This window comes from Thalassophryne amazonica, chromosome 2, assembly GCF_902500255.1.
Source record: "Thalassophryne amazonica chromosome 2, fThaAma1.1, whole genome shotgun sequence".
NCBI lineage: Eukaryota > Metazoa > Chordata > Actinopteri > Batrachoidiformes > Batrachoididae > Thalassophryne > Thalassophryne amazonica.
In genome coordinates, this window is record NC_047104.1 from 79047014 (window position 1) to 79073628 (window position 26615).

The 26615-nt window shown below is 40.2% G+C and overlaps 1 protein-coding gene and 1 long non-coding RNA gene across 2 annotated transcripts in view; both read left to right on the plus strand.

The window, feature by feature from the left end:
- Window positions 1-26615, plus strand: part of LOC117526335 (MAM domain-containing glycosylphosphatidylinositol anchor protein 1) — a 1010161-nt gene that overhangs the window by 623218 nt on the left and 360328 nt on the right. The gene's annotated exons all lie outside the window — the stretch shown is intronic.
- Window positions 10665-12927, plus strand: LOC117526347. Its single transcript, XR_004565265.1, has 2 exons — window positions 10665-11250; window positions 12753-12927. It is a non-coding gene; the product is annotated as an uncharacterized LOC117526347 (long non-coding RNA).

Consider the following 26615-nt stretch of genomic DNA (forward strand, 5'->3'; position numbering starts at 1 on the left):
GATGTAAATAAAGTCCAAGACATATTCAGTGGTTTAGAAATGTTCATGTATCCATCCCCTGATTTGTTTGAAGAAAACTGGCAATAAAACTGATTATTTACAGGTGTTACACCAAAATGGACCATTACTTATACAACCCATAAAATTGGCTTTTATATTTTTAATTAATTTATATCAAGCTGTAGAGATTTGCTTTGAGTTTGACTTTAAGGAAGCTAATTTTAATTTTTTTATTATTATTATTAAGAAGCCTGATTTACTTTTTGTATCTGAAATGGCATAAACAGATTCAAATGTGTGAAATATCAAGTGACACAGTACATTTAGAGGGCACTGTAAAACACTTATTTACAATGCATTGGTTGCTATTGACAAAGTTTTTTTTTTTTTTTTTTAATTTGATATAGTTTAATTGTTACTCTTTAAAGGAAAGCTGCATGCTCTGTATGTGTGCATTTATTTTTTTGCCTTTTCACTTTTTCTTTTTGCCTCATTTCTTGAATATCAGCCAGGTCATAATTAAATTGGTAAATCTTGCTCAAAAATGAAGTGTTATTATCTGTGCCTTTCCATTTGGAGAGTGTATTCATTTGGATGTCCTTCACGGTGTTTTATATAAAGCATATTTCTTATGAAGCTGTTGCGTGACCTCACGGAAGCTATTGTACTGATTTTAAACAATGCTAAGAGTTGTTTGGAGATGAGAGGAATGTTCAAGGTTTTGTGCTCGAATCCCCTCTTTGTCATGGTCACGGCACCTCTGCAAATATGTACTGAAAATGGAGACTCAGTGAGATCTGCATAGCACCTGGCATCTGAGTTGTGGCTCTAGGTTTGAGAAGCAGATGTTTCAAAAACACAGTTTGAGGGTGCTTTCAACACCATTGTTCCTTTTGTACAAGACACTGAATGTTGCCTGTGTGCATGTGTGATCAGATTTTTACGGACATCTGATTTTTACAGACATCTGATCACCAATGTGCATATAAGTAGATAATAGTATCCATGGACATGAAAACAGTCAAGGCTATGGCAAACTGACATAAAACCCCAAAGACCTTGACCCAAATGACTGACCACTGGCTAACCTTGCCTGTGTATGTCTGGAATCTACCTAGCTATGAGCCACATTTTGGACTGAATGTCAATCCACTTCACCCGAAACTTTTACAAAATGTATTCTTTATTCTTTTATTTCTACCAAGTTTGGTAGAAATCAGCAAAATGACATGGGACGGCTAAGCCAACAAACAAGCAGGCATCATCTTGGTCACAATGATATATCTTTGGCAAATTTGATCTTGTCTGGACACTTGCAGAACCTATCTCCATATGCCATGTTTGGTGCAAATTGGAGAGAAAAACGTAAAATTTTAACCTTGACCCCAATGGCTTTGACTCCACTGATTGCCTTTTGATAAGTTTGATCTTGCCTGGGCAATTACAGAACCCACCTCGATATCGGTACCAAGTCTCATGAACTTTGGAATAAAAAAGAAGAAATATCATGACCCCAATGATCTTGGTCTTTGCCAAAACTAACCCTTTAATCCTCAGTGGTCTAGAAACATAAACCCCCATTGATTTGAACTCGCTGGTGCGTCCATGGACCCCAGAGAGCTAAGGGTGATTGTGGAATTAATTGGAATTGTAAATTGGACAAAGGACCTGGGAGGAGTAGGGGAACAAATAAAGAAATGTTGCTGAAATTATAGTATAACCTATTTAGCACAAAGGCAACTCTGTAAAATTTGCAATAATATGCAAGAATTTATGTTGTATAAGCCTTCCGGGGAATCTCGCAATAAAATATGAAAAATAATTCACCTTATGAAATTGTAACAGGTTTACTTCTGAAAGTCACACAGATCTTGACAAGCGGTTCAATTAAAGGACACCACTATCTTTTTTTTTTTTTTTTAAATACACATATATTTGTCAGACTCAGTGACTCTAATTTTTCTCCCTCAGTCACACTGGCTCATTCTATTCCTTTCACAGGATCAGCTTTTATGCATGAGCTGTAGCCACCGCACATGCACATATCCTGTCATCTTGTTTGAGACAATACTGATGATGTGAGCTGTCAGATCGGGCAACTATTTTAAAGCCATGTTTACTTGAAAAGTAGATTTCCTGAAGATTTTGACTTCATATTTGCATTTCGGCACACGTTCAAGTGAGTTCTTCATTTTCTGTAGCAGTGAAAGTCACAAGTCTCACGTCTTTAATCTTCAGGTCCACAGGCAAAATTACACAGGCCATAAGCAGTCCAGCAATAAGCAGCATTTCTGTAAAAGGAAGGCAACAATCCAAAGGGAAAAAATAAAGCACAATAAACAGCTGGAAATCTTTACTGTAAGCATAGGTACAATGTGGGAAGGGACAACAGCTACAGTGGGGCCAAAAAGTATTTAGTCAGCCCCTGATTGTGCAAGTTCTCCTACTTAGAAAGATGAGAGAGGTCTGTAATTTTTCATTATTGGTACACTTCAACTATGAGAGCCAAAATGAGAAAAAAAAAATCCACAAAATGACTGTGGGATTTTTAAAGAATTTATTTGTAAATTATGGTGGAAAAACAGTATTTGGTCATCCACAAACAAGCAAGATTTCTGGCTCTCACAAACCTGTAACTTCTTCTTTAAGAAGCTCTTCTGTCCTCCACCTGCAACCTGCATTAATGGCACCTGTTTGAACTTGTTATCTGTATAAAAGACACATATCCACAGCCTCAAACAGTCAGACTCCAAACTCATCCATGGCCAAGACCAAAGAGCTGTTGAAGGACATCAGGAAGAACGTTGTAGACCTGCACCAGGCTGGGAAGCGTGAATCTACAATAGGCAAGCAGGTTGGTGTGAATAAATTAACTGTGGGAGCAATTGTAAGAAAGTGGAAGGCATACCAGACCATTGATAATCTCCATCGATCTGGGGCTCCACGCAAGATGTCATTCCATGAGGTCAAAATGATCATGAGAACAGTGAACAAAAATCCCAGAACTACACGGAGGGACCTGATGAATGACCTGCAGAGAACAAAGGCTACACACTATGCAGAGAGAGACTCAAATCCTGAAGTGCCAGGCGTGTCCCCCTGCTTAAGCCAGGACGTGTCCAGGCCCATCTGAAATTTGCCAGAGAGCATATGGATGATCCAGAAGAGGATTGGGAGAATATCATGTGGTCAGATGAAACCAAAATAGAACATTTTGGTAAAAACTCAACTCATCATGCTTGGAGGAAGAAGAATGCTGAGTTGCATTTCAAGAACACCATACCTACTGTGAAGCATGGGGTGGAAACATCATGCTTTGGGGCTGTTTTTCTGCAAAAGGGGACAGGACAACTGATCTGTGTGAAGGGAAGAATGAACATGGCCATGTATCGTGAGATTTTAAGCCAAACCCCCTTCCATCAGTGACAGCATTGAAGATGCAATGTGGCTGGGTCTTCCAGCATGACAATGATCCCAAACACACCGCTCAGGCAACGAAGGCGTGGCTCCGTTAAAAAGCATTTCAAGGTCCTGGAGTGGCCAAGCCAGTCTCTAGACCTCAACCCCATAGAAAATTTGTTGAGGGAGTTGAAAGTCCGTGTTGCCCAGCGACAGCCCCAAAACATCATTGCTCTAGAGGAGATCTGCATGGAGGAATGGGCCAAAATACCAGCTACAGTGTGTGCAAACCTGGTGAAGACTTACAGGAAATGTTTGACCTCTGTCATTGCCAACAAAGATAATGTTACAAAGTATTGAGTTGAACTTTTGTTATTCACCAAATACTTATTTTCCACCATAATTTACAAAAAGAATTCTTTAAAAATCCTACAATGTGATTTCCTGGATTTTTTTTCTCATTTTGTCTCTCATAGTTGAAGTGTACCTATGTTGAAAATTACAGACCCCTCTCATCTTTCTAAGTAGGAGAACTTGCACAATCAGGACTGACTAAATACTTTTTTACCGCACTGTATGTGAGCAAGAAGGAGAGAAGCTGTGCATCAGCAGCAATTCACCACTTATCACCTTGTTTCTGCTTAAAACTGCACTCCAGTCATCATCTGTCTCAGTGACAGATATCTGAAGCTTGTGTACAACAATCATTTCCACATAAATTCAGCATTATTTCATAATTCAAGACAGGAGAGCGATCAAATCGCCACAGCAGCACATCTGAACCTGACTGTCTGAGTCTGACTCGCTACACCCAAAGAGATCAAAGGGAATAATGTGATTATTAACCATCAGATGACAAAATAAAATCTCTTAAATTATTCTAAGGTAAGTTTTAAGCAGAAATGAGGCGATAATCTGTGAATAGCTACTGATGCTCTGAGATGTGCTACAGTAACACGTCAGACTCAGATGTACTGCTGTGGCGCTTTGATCGCTCCCCTGTCTTTTATTATGAAATAATGCTGAATTTATGTGGAAATGATTGTTGTACAAAAGCTTCAGTGATCTGTCGCTGAGATAGATGACTGGAGTGCAGTTTTAAGCAGAAACGAGTTGATAATCGGTGAATTGTTGCTGATGCAACAGCAAATGATGCTGTTGACACTCCGAAATTATGTATACACAGTGAAGGCAGGGCGAACTGAATTTTAGGGGGGCCGTTAGGTTGGCGACATCAGTCATGACAACTGTATGGGGGAAGGGAGTTGGGGGGATTTTTATATAACTCATAGTTTAAGATACTTTAAACCATAAAGTTATGAACAAGGATTTTATTTATTTTTTGGTAGTTGCTGTTTATACAGTTTCAACATGTCAAAAAAGAACGGTTTAAACAGATGGAGTGAAAAGGAGGGAATTAAGTGAGATGGGTAAACAAATTTGAATGAATTTTGTTAAAACGGGCAAAACAAATATTATCTTACAAGTGTAAACATATGAGAGCATTATCTCTGATAGAAGGCATGAGAAAGAATTGGACATACAGAGCAGGAGACAGATGGACACTGAGATAGAGGAAGATTTAACGAGATGAAAACAACCAGGGAGTTGTTACTTTTCATTTATCCTCTCTGTAACATTTGACTAATGAGTATTTTGTTATTCCCTGCTGGGCTCCCTTTTGTCCTTGTGGAGACAGTCGCTACTTAGATTAGATTCATCCAGCTAGGTCACAGCGTCACAGCTGATTTACTGTGCAGGGATGCAAGGATTGATTGATTTTTATATCATAATCCCAGCCTGGGATTTAAGTGCGGGGCCTCTGACAACAGCGGACAAATCCTCTTCTCCTGCCACTCATAAAAAGAGCACGGGGCAGTGTACCAAAGCTTATCATGATGTTATTTAAAGTGGTGACGAGAGAAAATGGAACAGGGCTGAGATGTGTAGAGGGATAGAGCATAATGTTCGATTCAATTGGACTGACTTCAGCTACAACTGAACTTTGACTTTGGATTGTTCCATATATAATATACTTAAAATGAGAATCAAATAAGGAAACTATAAAGTGCAACAATTTATATGTGGATAAAGTGCAAATCAGAAATGAAAGAAATCATGCTGAATGACACAGTTATGACCAGTCATGATAGGAGTTGGGCTATCAATATGTAGACTTGACACTGTCTGTCTGCGCCTTGGACAGGACACTTTATCTACATCGTCTCATTCCAGCCAGCTGTAGATGGGAATTAATCTTGGCTGGGGAAGTAACATGACATCCCATTCAGGAGCAAACTCTCATCTGCCTCCAATTTAAGGAAAATTGCAGCATCTTCAGCTCTGCGGTTGCAGTTTTCTTTTTGTCAGTGCTACAGTTTCCCAGCAATACAAGGTACTGCAGCTGATCTCTCAGCTGTCTTGCAAATGTTTGTGACACAAGAGGCAACTCTAAAACACACACACGCACACTGACTGCTGCGCAAGTCAGCATTTATACTCTGCTGCCAAGAGATCATCCACCATTTGCTTCACAAATAAATAATTTGCAATGTATTTTATTTTATAGCCTGGCATCAAATAAATGAGCTGCCCAATCGACATTCAAACAGACAACAATTATTTCAAGAGGCACAGAGAAAATAATAATGCCATCTCAAATAATAACACTAGTTGAAAGAATAACAAATAAATCTTTAAAAATGAAATATATGCATGGTCTCCGGTACCAGGCTGCTATGCAACAAATCACAGCTGCCCCTCTCATGGAGCAGCTGGACATCTCACAGATCCACTGGATGCCTTTCCCCACTCTTCCTGTTCAGCTGAGTACGATTGCTGTCCCCCTCCGATTAATGAAATCACTCTGTGCAAAACAGAAACAGTCTGCGTTGTATTTTAATTTTATTGTTTAATTTTAACCTGCCATTGAAGTGACTGTGCAACCAAATTCACATTCAAACAGAAACAATTTATTTCAAAATGCAATAACAAAATAAAAACCAAAGCATGTGCAAAATGACAGTAAGAGAAACATACGTGGGCTGTCAATAAAGTAACGGTCCTTTTTATTTTTTTCAAAAACTATATGGATTTCATTCATATGTTTTTACGTCAGACATGCTTGAACCCTCGTGCGCATGCGTGAGTTTTTCCACGCCTGTCGGTGACGTCATTCGCCTGTGAGCACTCCTTGTGGGAGGAGTCGTCCAGCCCCTCATCGGAATTCCTTTGTCTGAGAAGTTGCTGAGAGACTGGCGCGTTGTTTGATCAAAATTTTTTCTAAACCTGTGAGACACATCGAAGTGGACACGGTTCGAAAAATTAAGCTGGTTTTCAGTGAAAATTTTAACGGCTGATGAGAGATTTTGAGGTGATTCTGTCGCTTTAAGGACTTCCCACGGTGCGAGACGTCGCGCAGCTCTCTCAGCCGCCGTCGTCAGCCTGTTCAAGCTGAAAACCTCCACATTTCAGGCTCTATTGAGCCAGGACGTCGTGAGAGAACAGAGAAGTTTCAGAAGAAGTCGGTTTCAGCATTTTATCCGGATATTCCACTGTTAAAGGAGATTTTTTTAATGAAAGACGGATGGGTCCGCGCGTCGGGATGCTGCGACGCGGTGCAGCGGCACAGGAAAAACACCTCCGTGTTGATAACCATTTGTAAAATCCAGGCGACTTTTGATGGCTTTCAGTGGAGTGAGTATATGAGAAATTGTTTAACAGGCAGGACATGTTCCAACTTGTCCTTAAGGCTTTCAACAGAGGTGTTTTTTCGATACGGTTGACCAAGAGTTTCCTTCTGAACACAAAATGAACCACAGCAGAAATATTTACAATTTATTTACAATTTCTACAAGAAATGAACATTTTACTGTCATTTTATGGACAGTGATTAAATAAGTTCATTTATGGGCACAATTCTTACTAACTCATGAGACATTGGAAGAAAGAGAGATTAATTTTAAAACTTTAAGTAAATAAATCTGATTGGAATTTAGTGATGAATTTTGAAGCCAATTAATTTTAAGAAATGATTAAACAAACATGAATACGTTTAAAAAAGGAACCAAAGGAGCCACCTGTATCCATTGACAACAAACATTTTTCCTGGAACCTTCAACTGGGTCACTTAGCTGCTGTTGAAGAGTTGTTTTGTACGGTCCGATCCATCCGTCATGGATAGAATAGAATAGAATAGAATTTATTATTAACATTGCACATGACACCAGAAAAAAAAAATACTGTGCATGACAATGAAATTAATCTCTTAAAAGCACATTTAAAATAAATAAACAGAATAAATAAATAACCCTAATTAAAACACTCAATCACAATCATAAAATGGCAGGATCAGCAGCATTCAGTGCACAAGTAGCTCTTCCCACAAAGCTATTTTTAAGTCTGTTTGTTCTGGCCTTAAGTGCCCTGTATTGTCTGCCTGATGGCAATAAATCAAACAAGTAGTGTCCAGGATGGGAGGGGTCTCTGATTATAGTCCTTGCCTTCCTGAGACAACAACTTGTATACAGTTCCTCTAATGAAGGTAAGAGACAACCAGTGATCTTCTGGGCGGTGGTGATGACCCTCTGTCTGTGACTGTGCAGCTGGAAAACCACACACACATAGTAGTTCAAAATGCTCTCTATGGAGCAGCGATAGAAGGACACCAGCATTCTCTGTGGCAGATGGTTATTCCTGAGAACCCTCAGGAAATAGAGTCTCTGCTGTGCCTTCTTGATGGTAGCCATAGTGTTTGTGCTCCAAGTCAGGTCGTCTCTCAAATATACGCCCAGAAAACAAAATTCAGAGACCCACTACACACAGTCCCCATTGAAAACTCCCTTTTGTCTGATCATTTTTTAATAACATTTACATTTACCCTGATGGACTACCCTGCAGTGGGGAATAAGTTTCATTACACTAGAAGTCTTTCAGAAAGCGCTGTAACTAGGTTTAAGGATATGATTCCTTCTTTATGTTCTCTAATGTCATATACCAACACAGAGCAGAGTAGCTACCTAAACTCTGTAAGGGAGTTAGAGTATCTTGTCAATAGTTTTACATCCTCATTGAAGACAACTTTGGATGCTGTAGCTCCTCTGAAAAAGAGAGCTTTAAATCAGAAGTGTCTGACTCCGTGGTATAACTCACAAACTCGTAGCTTAAAGCAGATAACCCGTAAGTTGGAGAGGAAATGGCGTCTCACTAATTTAGAAGATCTTCACTTAGCCTGGAAAAAGAGTTTGTTGCTCTATAAGAAAGCCCTTCGTGAAGCTAGGACATCTTTCTACTCATCACTAATTGAAGAAAATAAGAACAACCCCAGGTTTCTTTTCAGCACTGTAGCCAGGCTGACAAAGAGTCAGAGCTCTATTGAGCTGAGTATTCCATTAACTTTAACTAGTAATGACTTCATGACTTTCTTTGCTAACAAAATTTTGACTATTAGAGAAAAAATTACTCATAACCATCCCAAAGATGTATCGTTATCTTTGGCTGCTTTCAGTGATGCCGGTATTTGGTTAGACTCTTTCTCTCCGATTGTTCTGTCTGAGTTATTTTCATTAGTTACTTCATCCAAACCATCAACATGCTTATTAGACCCCATTCCTGCCAGGCTGCTCAAGGAAGTCCTACCATTATTTAATGCTTCAATCTTAAATATGATCAATCTATCTTTGTTAGTTGGTTATGTACCACAGGCCTTTAAGGTGGCAGTAATTAAACCATTACTTAAAAAGCCATCACTTGACCCAGCTATCTTAGCTAATTATAGGCCAATCTCCAACCTTCCTTTTCTCTCAAAGATTCTTGAGAGGGTAGTTGTAAAACAGCTAACTGATCACCTGCAGAGGAATGGTCTATTTGAAGAGTTTCAGTCAGGTTTTAGAATTCATCATAGTACAGAAACAGCATTAGTGAAGGTTACAAATGATCTTCTTATGGCTTCGGACAGTGGACTTATCTCTGTGCTTGTTCTGTTGGACCTCAGTGCTGCTTTTGATACTGTTGACCATAAAATTTTATTACAGAGATTAGAGCATGTCATAGGTATTAAAGGCATTGCGCTGCGGTGGTTTGAATCATATTTGTCTAATAGATTACAGTTTGTTCATGTAAATGGGGAATCTTCTTCACAGACTAAAGTTAATTATGGAGTTCCACAAGGTTCTGTGCTAGGACCAATTTTATTCACTTTATACATGCTTCCCTTGGGCAGTATTATTAGACGGTATTGCTTAAATTTTCATTGTTACGCAGATGATACCCAGCTTTATCTATCCATGAAGCCAGAGGATACGCACCAATTAGCTAAACTGCAGGATTGTCTTACAGACATAAAGACATGGATGACCTCTAATTTCCTGCTTTTAAACTCAGATAAAACTGAAGTTATTGTACTTGGCCCCACAAATCTTAGAAGCATGGTGTCTAACCAGATCGTTACTCTGGATGGCATTTCCCTGATCTCTAGTAATACTGTGAGAAATCTTGGAGTTATTTTTGATCAGGATATGTCATTCAAAGCGCATATTAAACAAATATGTAGGACTGCCTTTTTGCATTTACGCAATATCTCTAAAATCAGAAAGGTCTTGTCTCAGAGTGATGCTGAAAAACTAATTCATGCATTTGTTTCCTCTAGGCTGGACTATTGTAATTCATTATTATCAGGTTGTCCTAAAAGTTCCCTAAAAAGCCTTCAGTTGGTTCAGAATGCTGCAGCTAGAGTACTGACGGGGACTAGCAGGAGAGAGCATATCTCACCCGTGTTGGCCTCCCTTCATTGGCTTCCTGTTAATGCTAGAATAGAATTTAAAATTCTTCTTCTTACTTATAAGGTTTTGAATAATCAGGTTCCATCTTATCTTAGGGACCTCATAGTACCATATTACCCCATTAGAGCGCTTCGCTCTCAGACTGCGGGCTTACTTGTAGTTCCTAGGGTTTGTAAGAGTAGAATGGGAGGCAGAGCCTTCAGCTTTCAGGCTCCTCTCCTGTGGAACCAGCTCCCAATTCAGATCAGGGAGACAGATACCCTCTCTACTTTTAAGATTAGGCTTAAAACTTTCCTTTTCGCTAAGGCTTATAGTTAGGGCTGGATCGGGTGACCCTGGACCATCCCTTGGTTATGTTGCTTTAGACGTAGACTGTGTTTCATAATTATTGTATGGCCTTGCCTTGCAATGTGGAGCGCCTTGGGGCAACTGTTTGTTGTGATTTGGCGCTATACAAGAAAAAAGTTGATTGATTGATTGATGACCAGTGGCTGGATGACTGTTTTCCTCCTTCTATAGTCCACCACCATCTCCTTTGTCTTGGAGATGTTGAGGATCAAATTGTTCTTCCTACACCAGACCGACAACCACTGCACCTCCTCTCTATAGGTGGACTTATCCTCACCAGAAATAAGTCCCACCATAGTAGTGTCAACAGCAAACTTAATGATATTGTTGCTGAAGTGAGAGGGGGGTGCAGTCATAGGTGTAGAGGGTGTAGAGCAAAGGACTCAGCACGCAGCCCTGAGGAGAGCCGGTGCTGAGGCTAATGGCCAAAGAGATGTGAGGGCCAACTCTCACCCTCTGAGAGCGGTCTGTGAGGAAGTCCAAGATCCACCGGCAAATAGAGTGGGACACCCCATGTCCAACAACTTAATCACCAGTCTGCTTGGAAGAATGGTATTAAATGCTGAGCTAAAGTCCACAAAGAGCAGCCCCACATAGCTCCCCTGCTGCTCCAGATGGGACAGAGCAGCATGTAGAGCCATAATGATGGCATCCTCCGTGGACCTGCTCGCACGATAAGCAAACTGGTGAGGGTCAAACCCAGGGGGAAGGCAGGACTGGAAATGTGCTGCTGTCACCCCTCTTTTTAAAGGAGGTGCCAGCACAGATTTAAATTGTTATAGACCCATCTCTGTTTTGCCCTGCCTGTCGAAAATCCTAGAGAGTCTGGTCAACAAGCAGCTCATGTACCACCTAGAGACTCACAACATCCTGAGTCCAGTTCAATCTGGCTTCAGAGCGGGACATAGCTGCATCTCGGCTACTCTAAAAGCTGTTAATGACATTATCTGTGCCATTGACAGCAAAGAATATTGTGTTGCTGCTTTTGTTGATCTGGCTAAGGCCTTTGACTCTGTGGACCATCATATACTGTTGAATAGACTCAAAGACATAGGCCTCTCTGAAAGCTGTTTGTCATGGTTTAGTAATTACTGCTGTGGTCGGTCTCAGTGTGAGGGTAGAGGGTCTTTTGTCTTCCCCTCTACCCCTCCTTAAAGAGTGTGCCCAAGGCTCTATATTGGGCCCAGCTTTATTTAGTATTTATGTTAATAACATTGCCCTTGCTGCAGGAAATGCTAATATTCACCTGTATGCCGATGACACTATCTTATACACATCTAGTCCCTGTCTTAACACTGCCTTGTCCTCACTCCAAACCAGCTTCAACAATATTCAACTGGCCTTTGCTCACCTTAACACTGAATACTAATAAAACAAAATGCATGCTCTTTAGCAGATCTCTTCCACATTCTAGCTGCCCTCTAACCATCACTTCAAACGACGGCTCTGTAATTGATTTTGTCAACTCATATAAGTATCTCAGTATCTGGTTAGACAGTTCACTCACATTCGAATCACACATCAATACAGTTCTAACAAAAGTCAAATCCCGTATAAGCTTTCTTTATCGCAATAAATCCTCACTCACTCACTCTGCCAAACACCTCCTGGTTAAGATGACAGTTCTCCCCATCTTTGATTATGGAGGCGTCATCTACAGGTCTGCTGCTAAAACCCTTCTTCACAAATTAGATGTTATTTACCATTCTGCTATCCATTTTGTTACTGGTGCTCCATTTCACACTCATCATTATAACCTGTATTCATTAGTCAACTGGCCCTCCCTTCACTCCCACAGACTGGTCCACTGGTACCTTCTCATCTACAAAACTCTAATTGGTAAAACTCCACTATATCTTCGCTCTCTTCTTCTGATCCATAATTCTGCCTGTACATTGCGCTCAAGCAGTTTAATTAATCTAGTTGTCCCTAAAGCCCGTACTACCTTTGGTCACTTCTCGTTCCAGTTTTCCGTCGCAAATGACTGGAATCAGTTACAGTTATCATTTAAACTCAGCTCGTTTGTTTCAATCAGTAGCTTTAAAAATTAATTGCATTCTCTGGTCCATGATCGGTGTACCTGTTTTTAACCTGTTTGGTTTGATGTCAACTGGTGATTCTGTTTATTTTGCATTATGTCTTTTTATATGAATGTTTGTGTTATGTTTTTTGTGCTGGCGGCTTATGCTGCCTCTTGGCCAGGTCACCATTGCAAATGAGAAGGAGATGATGTAGGCCCGGACTAACTTTTCAAAGCACTTCATAATAATCAGAGTTAGTGCCACCGGGCGATAGTCATTCAGATCACTGATCCTGGTCTTCTTAGGGAGGGGGACAATAATAGAGGACTTCAGGCAGGGGGGAACAGCAGCCTGGCTCAGAGACTGGTTGAAAATGTTTGGAAACACACCAGCTAACTGAGCTGCACATTCCCTCAACACCCGTCTCGAGATGCCATCCGGACCCGCAGCTTTCCTTGAATTCACCCCCCTCAACACCCGTCTCACCTCCTGTTCCTCCAGCGTGAGGACGTGGCTGTTGAGGGCAGGTGAGGGGATGACGACTGTCTCTGGTGGCTGCACCTCAAAACGGGCAAAGAAGCTATTGAGGTTCATGTTCTGGGCAGCGTGAGCTCACTTGGGTCAAGGGGTTAACTCATCGTCTCCCCGGCGTGATCCCAAGGCTTGTGTCGCCTGGTTTTACCGACAGGTTAGCTGCTGGTTGAAATCAGCTCTGTTGTCAGCTTGCAGGAACCCAGAGGTAGAAGGTGTTTGTTGAAAATGGTGTCTGGTAGCTTTCAAAAAAGTGTGTTGGAACCAGATTAAAAATCTTTGTGAATTTAGAAAAAAGTTAAAACTTTAAGAGCATTGAAAAATTATAATGAAAAGGAAAAGTCGCTTTTCTGTAAATTCGCTCTTAATTTGAAAAGCTCAGCTTGGAAGTTCTCTTAAAAATCCAAAAGACTTGAAGCACCTTAAAGCACCAGGTTAAACTTTACGTTTATCAAAAGTAAAGAATTAATGAATGCCACGTGGTAGCTTAGCTTAACTTAGCTTAGCAATGGGGCCTTGGCCCAAAAATAAAAATGAAATGTTAAGTAAAGAGAGAAGCAAAGAGAGTTGCAGAGCGCTCCAAGAGCCAAAAAGGGAAGGGCGAGGCTCTGTCCTATCTTCTTAAAGGGGGACTGACATCACCAAACTCCGCCCATTTAGGGTGTGTAACTTCACAGAAACTTCATGTGGTCACAGTGCAGACACAAATGATTCAATTATTTAAACACAATAATTAATTTGAAATACTATTTGTTCTCAGACGCTCAAATGGGCACACCTTATCAATAGTCAGACACATCCTTTGGCTAAACAGAATACTTCAACATCAACATTTTAGATAATGCAGAAAGATCACTTAAGCACATATCAGTTGCAAGGAGCACATATCAATAAAATGGAATGATTATATGCAATACATTTCGATTAATCAATACAACACATTATTTTTTTTTATATAGGAATAAAAAAGAAATACTGATGCCATTCTTTTTTATTTTAAAAGAAAGGTATTTTCCTTTCCTTTCCTTCCAAAATAGGGAAGGAAGGCAGTGGAAGGAATACTTCAAGGATCTCCTCAATCCCATCGTCACGTCTTCTGAAGAGGAAGCAGAGACTGGGGACTCAGAGGCGGACTCACCCATTACCCAGGCCGAAGTCACTGAGGTGGTTAGAAAGCTCCTCGGTGGCAAGGCTCCTGGGGTGGATGAAATCCGTCCTGAGTACCTTAAGTCTCTGGATGTTGTGGGACTGTCTTGGCTGACACCCCTCTGCAACATCGTGTGGCGATCGGGGACAGTGCCTCTGGATTGGCAGACTGGGGTGGTGGTCCCTCTGTTTAAGAAGGGGGACCGGAGGGTGTGTTCCAACTATAGGGGGATCACACTCCTCAGCCTCCCCGGTAAGGTCTATTCCAGAGTACTGGAGAGGAGAATTCGACCAGTGGTCGAACCTCGGATTCAGGAGGAGCAGTGTGGTTTTCGTCCTGGTCGCAGCACACAAGACTAGCTCTACATGCTCCATCGGGTGCTCGAGGGTTCATGGGAGTTCGCCCAACCAGTCCACATGTGTTATGTGGATCTGGAGAAGGTGTTCGGCCGTGTCCCTTGGGGCACCCTGTGGGGGGTGCTCTGGGAGTATGGGGTCCGGGGTCCTTTGCTAAGGGCTATCCGGTCCCTGTACGACCGCAGCATGAGCTTGGTTCGCATTGCCGGTAGTAAGTCAAACATGTTTCCAGTGCACGTTGGCCTCCGCCAGGGCTGCCCTTTGTTACTGGTTCTGTTCATTATTTTTATGGACAGAATTTCTAGGCACAGCCAGGGTGTAGAGGGGGTCTGGTTTGGGAACCACAGAATCTCGTCTCTGCTGTTTGCGGATGATGTGGTTCTGTTGGCTTCGTCAAATCAGGACCTTCAGCGTGCACTGGGGTGGTTTGCAGCCGAGTGTGAAGCGTCCGGGATGAAAATCAGCACCTCCAAATCTGAGGCCATGGTTCTCCACCGGAAAAAGGTGCTTTGCCCTCTTCAGGTCGGTGGAGTGTCCTTGCCTCAAGTGCAGGAGTTTAAGTATCTCGGGTTCTTGTTCACGAGTGAGGGATGGATGGAGCGTGAGATCGATAGACGGATCGGTGCAGCATCTGCAGTGATGCGGTCACTGTATTGGACCATCGTGGTGAAGAGAGAGCTGAATAGGGGGGCAAAGCTCTTGATTTACCGATCGATCTACGTTCCGATCCTCACCTATGGTCATGAGATTTGGCTCATGACCGAAAGAACGAGATCGCGAGTACAAGCGGCCGAGATGAGTTTCCTCCGCAGGGTGGCTGAGCACTCCCTTAGAGATAGGGTGAGGAGCTCGGTCACTCGGGAGGAGCTAGGAGTTGCTCGGGCATCTTTTCCGGATACCCCCTTGACGCCTCGCTGGAGAGGTGTTCCGGGCATGTCCCATTGGGAGGAGGCCCCGGGGAAGACCCAGGACACGCTGGAGGGACTACATCTCTCGGCTGGCTTGGGAATGCCTTGGGGTTCCCCCAGAGGAGCTGGGGGAGGTGTGTGTGGATCGGGAGGCCTGGGCAGCTTTGCTTGAGCTGCTGCCCCCGCGACCTGACTCCAGATAAAGCGGAAGAAAATGATGGATGGATGGATGGATGGATGGGACTTTCCTTTGCTTTAAACTAAATATACTAGCTGTTTGTCAAGACAAAGTTAATGACTGTGTCTTGTCGTGGGGGAAGTTTTACAGTCTTGAGAGGTTCTGGCCTTAGTGTGGGACCATAAAAGTGGGTTTTTTGGGCCTGGGCAATTTCAGATTCTGACGTGAAGCCATTATAATGTCATGTAATTTATAGTGACCGAAAATTTGCCGATAAAAAGGCAAGGGCTTCCCTTTGAAGAACTTTAAATTACAGTTTTGTTTTGCTGTGAAGCAGTGTTGAGGCCCAAGGGTGTGCCAATTTATCTGAAGATCTCAAGATGACTTAGGAATTTATCAACTGAGAGGGAAAACAGTCTTTTGTCTGCAGTTAAAAACTCAGGTTTTTGTTGAGACAGCATTAATGTATTTATTTAATTAGGGCGAATCAAGGCCATGGTGCTACACTACCACTACACAGTAAAATCACCAGTGTTAAATTAACACTGACAGAAAACATATATTCCACTAGAGTAGGACCATATGTACACTAGCAGTGTTAATTCAGCACTGTCAGTGTTAGTTTTACACTGACAATTTTACTGTGTATGTAATGTAATTTTTTGGATATGAGAAGGTTGTGTCATGGTCATGACACAACATCACTTCATGACGTACTATAGTTGCAACTGAGTTGGAAGTCCATACATTTTCCTTGAAAATGCTATTAATTAACATCATGTTGATGTGACATTTTCACTACGCCATACCAGTGTAGAAATGCTTGCTGGTACAGCTGCCTGCATGGTTGCCATCCAGCATACAAGGCTGTTCCATATTGTGGTGGAAGTGGCAACGTATGGCACCACTGCATATTCCCACACCTGACATGATGAGTGTATATGTGACATCGGTGTGTGAGTGTGTCTATGTGAATGGGTGAATGTGAGGTATAATTGTGAAGTGCTTTGAGCTTCTGATGCAGAAAAAAAGCTTTATATAAATGCAGTCCATTTACCATTTTTTCAGGAACCAAACCCACAACCACGTTGCTCTGAGGTAAGGGTGATGAATTTTCCAAAATAAAGTGGAAAACTAAAAAATAAAGTGTTGTTTTGCACTTTAATTATAGTTGCAGAGCTCTCCTCTTATGGATATACAGCCCAGTCTCACATTTTTTTCGTGCCTCCGTCACGAAATGATTAAAAATTTTGTTACATGTTTTTTTTACTCACTATTACTCACCCAACTCCTACCCCAACCCTGGCCTTAACCATAACCTAACCCAACTCCTTCCCCCAACCCTAACCATAACCACTCCACACAACCAACCCCCCCCCACCCCGCTTCACATTTAATTTTGCGCAGCCATCATGGAATGAATTAGAATGAATTCATGCTGCTGTGACAAAAATGAGGAGCTTTTTGTCACAATATCACAAACCAATAGATTAATGTATATTTCATGCTGCTGAATCATGACTTGCCGTGAGACCGGGTTGGGATGTACCTTAAGGGATTCATCATCTAATCTTTGGGGGTGAGACGTGGAGCTTCTTTTTCAGGGAAAAGGCCTTTTCCAAATATTCATAAGACTTTTGTTAACCAGATGAATCTGGCTCCATTTCAGCTGGTGTCACAGATCAGCATGTGTGTCTCTATTTTCCAATCGGACAAATGCGCCTGTTCCTGTTTATTTATTTCAAAATTTCACATCTGTGATGCTTCAGTCTATATGTAACTGGGTGGTATTTTTTTTTTTTTGGTCTTTTTTTTAATTCAGGGTTGCTAACCCCCAAAACTTGAATCAGCTGCAAATCGTGAATTATCCGCAAACCGTTAATTGCAAAACATGAATACTGAAAAATTATCTCCCAACACGTGAATGCAGGTCTCAGAAAATGCAGGTCTTGCAAAATGTGGATATCTTTCATGGTGGATTTCAGTTTATGGATCAGTTACTGCAGGAAATCTTTATCACAAACCCTATCACCGCAAACATGATTTTTTATTTATTTATTTATTTTGATTTTTGGTGGGGTCTCAACAGTCGGTGAGATGAGGAAATGATCCGAGCAGCTGTCGCTTCTGGAGTCAAGCGCACAGTCCCACTGGGTGTGTCCCTCTCCGGGGACAGTGTCAGGTGAGGAGTTTGACTGGGACGGTCCACCTGTCAAACTCAGAGAGGACAGAAACCTCCCCCTCCAGTAAACGGTTCAATAATCTAAAGAGAAACACTGTAGAAAAACAAACAACACTAGGTTCTAACCTCAGGAAGGTAGACAACGAATTATCCATATTTTATCCATATGGGCCGTCCTCTGAGCTGCAAAAATAATATTGATATGAATGAGCAGACGGCAGAGAAATGGAAGCTTAGGGACTGTCTACAAAGTGCAAAAAAAAAAAAAAGACACCAGAAAAATATTCAATAAATTCAGATATGGTGTCACCAAATACACTGTACACATCAGTGGGGTCCTGCTGGTTATACTACAGCACTCAGTTTGGAAAAAAATGTAATTGTGGAAAAGCTTTGGAGAATTTTTTTTATTAACATTTTCAATAGCATCATTGTTAAAAGGTGTAGTCACACAAAATCCACAGCACACATCAGTGGGGTCCTGCTGGTTATACTACAGCAGTCAGTTTGGAAAAATGCAAAAAATAGTTAGTGAATTTGTATCATTAAAATAAGTCATAAAATGAGCAATAAAATTCATTAATTCACTAAAATTAAATTTTTGCACATTTTTCCAAACTGAGTGCTGTAGTATAACCTGCAGGAGACCATTGATGTGTTCAGTGAATTTGATGACGCCACACCTGAATTTATTGAATATTTTTCTGGTGTCTTGTTTTTGCACTTTGTAGACAGTCCCTACTCTTCTGTTTCTCCGCCATCTGCTCATTCAGATTAATGTTACCTTTCCAGCTCAGAGGACGGCTCATATGGATAAAAATAAGGTTGGAGCTCGTTGTCTACCTTACTAAGGTTAGAAACTCGTGTTGTTTATTTTTGTACGTTTCTCTTAAGATTATTGAGCCTTTTACCAGAGGGAGGTTTCTGTCCTGTCTGAGTTTGACAGGTGGACCGTCTCAGTCAAAATCCTCACCTGATACTGTCCCCGCAGCGGGACACACCCAGCGGGACCGGGTGCTTGACTCCAGAAGCAACAGCTGCTGGGATCACCTCCACACCTTTTTCCGGCTGTTGTGACCCCCGCCAAAAAACAAACAACAGTAATTGATCCATAAACTACTGAATATATATATATATATATATATATATATATATATATATATATATATATATATATATATATATATATAAAATGAGTGATATTCACGTTTTGTGAGACCCACGTTCACATTTTGGGAGATATGTCTTCATCACTCACATTTTGCAATTAACAGTTTATGGATAATTCATGATTTTCAGCTGATTCACGCTTTGGGGGTTAACAGGATTGTTCTGTGCAACAAAATGAAATTTGAATGCTGAACATGAGGCTGCTTAAAGAGATGATGCTTCTGTAATTTCCCAACTGAACACTACAGTAAAGGAAAAAGGTGATACAGCCGTGTGTTTTTTTTCCAGACTAAATTTCTCTTTCTAACAATCTCATCTCAAATCTAGTTTCATTAGGGAATCATGGAAGTGTTGTTTAACAAAGTGTCTCCAACCAACACTTGTCACACTGGTTCAGGGGTCATATGTTTTATTCTTGGTGACCGTTTATTTATTTATTTGTTTGTTTTTATGGTATTTGGCTGTTTTCATTGACTAAAGATCATCACAATGGATCATGTATCAATTTGGCTGTTTTACACCGGATGCCCTTTCTGATATAACTCCAGGTCTATAAGGATACACAACCTTGTATGTGCATGTTTTGGTGGTGGGCAGAGACCCACACACAATCAGAATTAACACAGAAAGGAACTGCGCATTGGTGAGTTTGAACTCATGACCTTCTCACTGGGAGGCAGAATGTCTAATGACTTGCACCACTTTTCTGGCTTCATAAGTTACCAAAACAGATATTAATGTTTGTAGCCAAAACAAATCTCACAGACACTGAAATTATGTGTCATAAAAAAGTGTAGTGCATTTGGTTCAAAACGTGCTCCTCAAAGTGTGGATGTTTCCTGATTTTTGTCCATTCAGGCTGCTGATGGTGTTGTCGTGGTGTGACAACTGTTTAGTGGAGCAGATAACTGTAACTGGAAACAAGCACAGAATTGTCACACATACTCCTTAGACATTACTCTTTTGTAAAAAATGATTGGTCACTTGAATTTGCAATAGGCAACCAGGTAGGGGACAATTGAAGAATTACACATGGGTCAAAATTAAAAGATGCTCCAGTCATATTGAAAACTACACCAGATTATTTGTCTAATCATAGAGATTCCAAAAAGGTAACGTTTGGACTCTCTGTGACTGAATGTTATGGAGTTATAACTCCTTAACATTCAGCCACACATAGTCCAAACTATACCTTTTTGGAATATATGTATGATCAGACAAATAATGTGGTAAAGTTTTCAATATGGTTGGAGCATCTTTTAATTTTGACCCCTGTGTAATTATTCAATTGACTCCTACCTACCTGGCTGCCTATTGAAAATTCAAGTGGATAATTCTTTTTTCAAAAGAGTAATGTCTAAGGAGTATTTGTGCCAGATTTGGTGCTTTTTCACTATTCGAACAATTCCTCTGTAAATATTCTGTTATCTGCTGCACTAGTGTGATGCTGTTATATCAAGATAGACTAAGATTGTTTAATCCGGTTGTTAAGCTCTGACGTAACGCATCACGTGAAAAATCTGTTTCCGGGTCCAAAGACCTGCAACTTTACAATTAAAGTTAAGACTGTATGATCCTTCTAAGGATCTACAGTTTAAGTTTAGTTTGTGTCTACAGTGTGCGCAAACCTCTGTCCCTTCTCCGCCTCCACCTCCGTTAACCGCTATTCGTCTGTTTTGAAGGTAAAAACACTTAATAAAACTTTTTTTTCTTTTACTTTATATATTTTATTACACACAGGTAAAATATACATGTCTGTTTGTTTGAAAAAAATATATTTTTTATTAACAAACAGACATGTATTTTAGTTATTTTCAATGGGGGAAATTCATTTGAAATATGATCAGGTTGGCTTACGCGCTTGGTCACGGAACAAATTATACTCTTTATACTCTAAATTATAATGTTTTCATTATCGGATTAGTTTTTAAGATAACTTTGAGAACCATTAGCAGACTAATTATCTTCTGACAAATTTTGGTCTGAAAAATTTTAGACTAACATATTTTGCAGGTGTGGTGAACAAAGCTTAAGAGTTCCAAACATTTATGAAGTCTAAAATCAGTTGAGTATCTACCTGTTAAATGTTTTACAGTAGATGTGCAGTTCTATCCTCTGAAAACATAGGAGAGCTGGTTTCAGAAGAAACCACTCTATCTTCTGCAGTCAGAACTTGTCACAGAAGAAAAGAAGAAGAATAAAAATCATTTCTTTTGACACCATACTAATTTACCGGCAATATCACCCAAGTCATCCAGAGGCATACAGTTTTAACTTATGGTTAAAATTTTAATCAAACTATCAAACTAATTTCAGGCAAGTTATTTAAATTAACACCACGTCTGAAGTTTTATGAAGTGAAAATATCAGATATATGTTTTTGTTTTAAAGTAATGCACTAATTTTGAAGGTTTTAGTGTGGACATGCTGTGTCCAGGTGCATTTATGGGTTATCTCAGTACATTCTCGACAGAAGAAATGCATTTTAGATGCTCTGTTCAGGCTCCACATGGACAACAGCATTAAACTCTTTGTATATTGTGCCTAAAACTCTTGTGAATATATTCTCTGAGTTTATAGCCATTGTTATTGTGTTTGTTTTATGTAAAAATGCCAGAAGAAGCTCAGGTATTATTTTCAATTGGAAACATTGCAATCGATTCCTGTTTGCTCTTTAGATTAGATTTATTGGTCCCCGTGGGGAAATTTGTCTTCAGCGACTGTACAATGTATTGTACATAACAAGACAGACAACACAGTAAACTCAATAACACATCACAGGACAGACAACAACAGTATCACAATAGCACAACACAAAATAGGCAGCACAAATATCTACAATAACACTTATAAAAACAATAACAAATAACAATACAATGGCAGATAGACTGGTCAGTGGGGCTTGCTGTTAAGGGCCACTATAGCTGCAGGGATCAGGCTCCTCCCGAGGCGAGCCTTCCTAAACTTAATACTTCTGTATCTGTGCCCTGAAGGAAGTAAAGTGATGAATTGGTGAAGTGGGTGAGTAGTGTCTTATACTATACAGTGGTGGGCACAGTTCTGATAATCCAATAACCGATAATTATTGAAGATAATGTTTTCATTATCGGATTATCTTTTTAGGTAACTTTAAAAACCATTATCGGACTAATTATCTTGTGATAAATTTTTGTCCAATAATTTTTAGACCAGTAACGTGGTAAATGATGCTGAACAGCTACAAATATTTCTAAAACTTAAAATCAGGTGAGCACCTACTTGTTAAATGTTTCGTAGCTGATGTGTAGTTCTACCCTCTGCAAAACAGAGAAGAGCTGCTTTAAAAAGAAACTGCTCTATCCTATGCAGACAAAGGAGAACTGGTTCCCCCCCAAAAAAACCTCACTTCTCTTAACTCCATACTGAAACACAGGCAATATCACCCAAGTCATCCAGAGGCATACATTTTTAACTTATGGTTCAACTTTTAACCAAACTATTTTTGGACAAGTTTTATAAAGTGAAAACATCAGATATATGTTTTAGTTTTAAAGTATTTTTTAAGGTTTTAGTGTGGATATATGCTGTGCCCAGCAGTGCATCATGGGTAGGATACGGTAATCTCAGTACATTCGCAACATGAGAGAAATGCATTTGAAACACTCTGATCAGGCTCTACGGACAACAGCATTAAACTCTAGTGCCTAAAACTCTTGTGAATATATTCTCTGGGTTTATAGACATTGTTATTGTGTCTGCGTTTATTAAATTCCATGCATCTTAAATGTAGCAGACACGGATTATCTGGAATTTTGTTTTGGCAAGTTTTCAAGGTCTCTACTGCCATCTACTGGTCAGTAGTGTTCATTCGCCCTATTGACGTATCCCATAATCCCTTGCGTGCCAGAGAGTCGCTGCAGTCAACACCATGACAACTGTAAATGAATATTATACTACAAAAATGTAATTTTTATGCTTTTCGTCACGTTAATAAGAGACTGCTGCATGATACCCTGAAAACTTGCTAAAACAATTATATTTTTTATTATCATTCTTCTCTACAAGAGGCAAGACAGACGTCAGACCACCAGAGCAAGAATTTTAGCTGAGGAAGCTTCTGCGATTTGAAGCGAAATTGGGTTGCGTCCTCACGTCAAGCAACCCAGTCCAGTCGAAGATTCAAGCTTCTCTACTATATAAAACAATTATAACAAATAATCCGTGTCTGTTACGTTTAATCTGTGTGGAATTTAATAAACGCAAACTGAATTTCAGACATATTATATATATTAGTCTTGAACAAAGAGGACAGACAGTGTAATAATCAAGACGTCAAAGAGCAAACTTTACTTCCCCCCAGAACGACATGAACAGGAAGCGAGCGTAGCTCACAGCTAGTGCAGTGGATAAGTTCAATTTTTCACTAGAACACTTCAGTTAATGATGCAAGCAAAAAAAATGGCACAGATATTCCCCATAGTGTACTTGTGAAAATTCACTGGGTACCCAGTCACAATTTCAAGATGGCCGCTATTTTTCAAGATGGCCACCAGTCAACTTTCCATATCGCAACTCTCGTAACGTTTGTCATGTTTCTAAGCATTTGTATTGGTTTTATTTGCTTAATCTACACCCCCAAGCAAATATATGCTGGATATTTGTATACTGATTAATATTGTATATAGATTTACAAGTATACACAAATATGGCAGCCATATTTCCGATCAGAACACATGAATGATTTACAAGGCTCTTGGCGATGTTTTTATGTCATGCAGAAGTGTTCATTTCATTAAATATGTCACACACAATTGGTTTACAGTTCAGTTTGGTGTGAAATTGCTGATTTTGGATTATAATATATTTAAAAGAGTGAAAGTCAATGCACAACCAGGGCACACTGGTGACATCACTGCTGTTCAACTCAGCATGGGGTTCAGTGTCAGCTAATCTTACTTTACTAATGCCATACTTAGTATTACTAACACCAAAATGGTATGCTAGCGCTAGTTGTAGTGTAGTTTAGCATAGAATAGTGTCCCAAATACTGTCTAGCAGCCCCAAATCAATTAGCTAGTAGAAAGTAGTTGGTAGATTTAGTTAGACAGCCGCACCTGAATTGACAGGGTGTGCCAGCACGGAAGAGGCGAGGCAAGGGATGAGGGGGCTATACATGGGTTACCCATGTACTTACCCAGATGGTGTACAGATCACATGGGACTTAAATGACATTGGATGAATGATTGGGCTAGGTGTAGGGTAACCAAACCTAGTTGTATCCCATACATCAATGTGCATACTTGACAAAGGCGGTAAAAGGATAGCCCCTCGGCCTTCGTCAAGCACTCAAAATGGCAAGTTCTTTCCCAAGCAGACAGGAAACTGACTGGAGCAAATGCTGTCTTTGTCAAGACAATCAAAAGGAAGCTCTTATTTCACCCTTAGCCTCTGTGAGTCATGATCTGGAGCAGGATGGATATGTGATGATTGCAAGAAATGTGCCATTGTTCCAGGAAATCGGTGACATGCCAATCACCTTTGACCCAGTAAGGTTGGATGAAGGCAGTGGCCACCACAGTCTTCTCCAAACTGAGCCAGTACCCACCAGTGATCGAAGAGAATGATCTCAATATCCTGCAGAGGTTTGTGGTTCTCATGTATGACAGGTCCAGCAACCTCCATAGTGTGGATGAGGCCAGACTTGACCTGTTTGTCAGAAAGCAGAGGCCATATGAAGCCATCCCTCCAACTAGAGCAGCTCTGCTTCAACACACAAAACGCTTGGCATATCAGGCAGGTTGTGTCTGGGCCCAAGCAATTCTGCACCAGCCAGAAGAAGAAAGTCCAGGTGACTGGGGTTGGGAGAAGGATGGGGATCAATGGAAAGTCAATAGCAAAGAGCTGTGAACAGCTGACAAAGTGTGGCTATAAGTCTCGCTGTAGTGGCAGGTGTAAGTGCTACAGACTTGGGCTTCTCTGCACAGGTATGTGTAGTTGCAAGTGTGATGTGTAGGTAGCCTCACAATCTCGTTTCAGTAGCCATATATCTACTTTTTTTATGATGTGCTCTCACAATTCGTATTGCTCCTCTTCTAATTCTGAGTCACTTGTTTGGAGATCCTCTTTTTTCTTTGGAACTGCCAAAGCTTTCTTTATCTTGTCGAGTTCTTTGCAATATAAGCAATGTGTCATTGTAGCAGATGGTCAAAAGTTTCTTTATTTATATATTTTTTGTCAGAAAATTGTGTCTATCACTACAGTACAGATCAACAAAGATACATCTGAATGGCAATGCAGTTGCCTGCAATTCACTTCCAATACTGAGTCTGAGTCTATATTTGTAGGTATGTTTTTAATTCTATATATATCTAGAAACACATATGAAAGAGGAATTTGCATACACAAACACGCAGACATATATATATGTCCGCACGTCTTTCATTAAAAAAATCTCCTTTGACAGTGGAATATCCGGATAAAATGCTGAAACTGACTTCTTCTGAAACTTCTCTGTTCTCTCACGACGTCCTGGATCAACAGAGCCTGAAATGTGGAGGTTTTCAGCTTGAAACAGGCTGACGATGGCGCCTGAGAGCGCTGCGCGACGTCTCGCACCGTGGGAAGTCCTTAAAGCGACAGTATCACCTCAAAATCTCTCATCAGCCGTTAAAATTTTCACTGAAAACCAGCTTAATTTTTCGAACCGTGTCCACTTCGATGTGTCTCACAGGTTTAGAAAAAATTTTGATCAAACAAAGCGCCAGTCTCTCAGCAACTTTTCAGACAAAGGAATTCCGACGAGGGGCTGGACGACTCCTCCCACAAGGAGTGCTCACAGGCGAATGACGTCACCGACAGGCGTGGAAAAACTCACGCATGCGCACGAGGGTTCAAGCATGTCTGACGTAAAAACATATGAATGAAATCCATATAGTTTTTGAAAAAAATAAAAAGGACCTATACTTTATTGACAGACCTCGTATATATATATATATATACATACACATGATTTGAGGTATATATATATATATATATATATATATATATATATATATATATATATATACATACACATGATTTGAGGTATATATATATATATATATATATATATATATATATATACATACACATGATTTGAGGTATATATATATGTATATATATATGTATATATACATACACATGATTTGAGGTATACATATACATGTATATATGATGTGTCCATATAATTTATATTTTTTATTCTGATAAAACCTTATAATGTGAGATATGCAGATACATCAGAAATGTTCAGATTTATAGCTTGAAATCGTAATTGCTAAAAAGACGATTTTGCCCCGGCAATTTGAACGACATGCTTTTCAAAATGATATTTCTTATACTGTTGATGATTTTAACTATTGTACAAGCCCAAAAACACACTTTAGCTAAGAAATAGTGCATTTGTTTCATCCATTGTGTGCAGAAATCATCATAAATTAGTATAGCCGGCGGCCGTCTTGAAAAATGGCAGCCATCTTGAAATTTTTTGTGGGTACCCAAACTTTTTGAAAGAGAAGGATCTACTGAGCTATTGTGCAAAATGTCTTGCTTGCATCATTAACTGAAGTGTTCCTTTGC